Consider the following 2,125-nt stretch of genomic DNA (forward strand, 5'->3'; position numbering starts at 1 on the left):
CAATCAGTGCAGTCTAAGCATTCTTGTAGAGCTAGCTTTGCTTCATCTGTCCATTTTTTTCACAGTCTTAACAACCGGTTTAACACATTTGAGTTTCTGTCTGTATGTAGGTATTAAGTGTATTAAATTGTGGTCAGAAAGACCTAATGCTGCGCGGGCGATCGATCGGTATGAATTTTTGATTGTTGTCTAGCAGTGGTCTAGAATGTTGTCTTCTCTGGTGAAACAGTCGATGTGCTGCTTATATCTAGGAAGTTCACGGTTAAGATGTGCTCTATTAAAATCGCGCAAAATGATCAGGGGTGAGCTCCGGGTATTTAGTTCGAGTTTGTTTACTTGTTCAGCTAGCGTTTGTATCGCCGTGTTAGCATTAGCTTGTGGCGCAATGTAAACACCGACTAGTAAAAAGGAGGTGAACTCACGTGGCGAGTAGAATGGCTTGCAGTTTAAAGACAACGACTCCAGGTCCGTGCTGCAGTGTGCGTCGAGCTTCGTGACATCAGTGCACCATTCTTCGTTGATATAGAGGCAAATCCCACCACCTTTCGATTTCCCTGATAGCTCCGTGTCGCAGTCGGCTCGGAGAAGGCGGAAGCGCGGAATCCGGGTGGCGGTCACTGAGCCAGGTTTCAGTGAAGCAGAGCACAGCAGAATGTGCAAAGGTTTTGTTGGTCTTTGTGAGGAGAAGAAGTTCATCCATCTTGTTTGGCAGAGATTGTAGATTAGCAAGATGGATCGATGGGAGCGGGGTTCGAAATCCACGCTGCCGGAGCTTGACTAGCATGTCGGCTTGCTTCCCCACTCCTCCGGCGGCGTTTCCATGCTCCGTACAGCGCAGCCGCTCCGCTCGCGATTAGCTCCAAAAAACCTTGTGGATTTTCGTGTGCTGGTGAAAAAAGTCCGAGCGTAGACTCTAATGCTAAGCAACTTTTCCCTCGTGTAAGTAAGCCGCTCAGGGTCGCCAAAAACTAACGAAAATGACAAAAACAGGGATAATAAAAAACATGACTATCACATGGTCTTTATTCCAGGACGTTGCGTATATGTCGCTTAGGGTTTTAATGGGTTTAAAGTTAGACATTAAGTTTTAAAACAAAGAAACTGGGGAGTTCAAAGTGTTTGTTACACTGGTGTCACCTGGGCTCTAATTTAAACTCCTCCACTTGGGGCAAGTGGTGCTGATTTTCATCCCAACCGCTTCACACTCTGCTCCAAACTACTCCAAAGAGAATTGGAGAAGTCATCAGTACCACATCATCCATCGGCGTCATTAGGCCCATTTTAGGGAGGCTTCAGCCTCCCTAAAAATGTCTTTAGCCCCCCTAAATAATTTCATTACATTATTTTTAAAAAAGTATTATTTATTTTTCCTTTACTTTTGCTAATATATTGCATCAAATTCAATGTAATGTGGCCATTTTCAATTATATTTCGATTCCCTGCCATTAATTATTTTTCGATTCCCTGCCATTATTGTAATATTAAAACTCCCAGGTTTCCTTAACGCAACAGGTGACAAACTGTCACCATCACCACATCAAATGCTAACGCAACAACTAACAGTTCATTGCCGAAAGTCAGGTTGAGTCGACAGGATGGATATTCGACAGTTTTTTAGAAAGGTAAATTAAGTATTCAATTCATCCATGCTGGTAAAACTAGTGACTATAGTCCGCTAAAATATCTCCAGTAACAGCAGAAACTGCACTGTAACAGTTCCTGTTAGTAGCTGCTCATGTGAAAGGTCCTTTACTGCACTGCGTCGGCTTCACTCATGGCTGCGTCAAACAATGGGTCAGAAAAGACTTCACAGTCTTGCAGTCATGTCCATTGAAAAGAACACACTTGTTGAGCATATCAGTCACAACAGAGTGATTGACCGATTTGCAACTCTTAAAAACAGAAGGCTTTCTTTGATGCTTCCACCCACCAAGTGAATGGACAGTCTTGGAGATGGGCAGAGATGCAAAGTAACTAAGTGTAAAAGTACGCTAATTGAGTATTTTGTTTTTGATTATTTTGTTTGAGTTGAATGACTACTTCTTTTACTACTTTTACGAAAGTCATTTTTTCAACAAGTATTTTACTTTTACTTGGGTACAATCATTTAATACTTTTTGTATTA

The 2,125-nt window shown here is 42.2% G+C and overlaps 1 long non-coding RNA gene across 1 annotated transcript in view; it reads left to right on the forward strand.

Annotated features, from left to right (window-relative positions):
- The first annotated feature begins 1,342 nt into the window (after positions 1–1,342).
- The window catches only part of LOC109513049 (uncharacterized), a 9,907-nt gene continuing 9,124 nt past the window's right edge, over positions 1,343–2,125 (forward strand). The window contains exon 1 of the long non-coding RNA XR_002167646.1: positions 1,343–1,354. This is a non-coding gene — a long non-coding RNA (uncharacterized LOC109513049). The remainder of the gene's footprint in view (positions 1,355–2,125) is intronic.

The sequence above is a fragment of the Hippocampus comes genome, unplaced genomic scaffold, assembly GCF_001891065.2.
Source record: "Hippocampus comes isolate QL1 unplaced genomic scaffold, H_comes_QL1_v1.1 scaffold180, whole genome shotgun sequence".
Taxonomy (NCBI): Eukaryota; Metazoa; Chordata; class Actinopteri; order Syngnathiformes; family Syngnathidae; genus Hippocampus; species Hippocampus comes.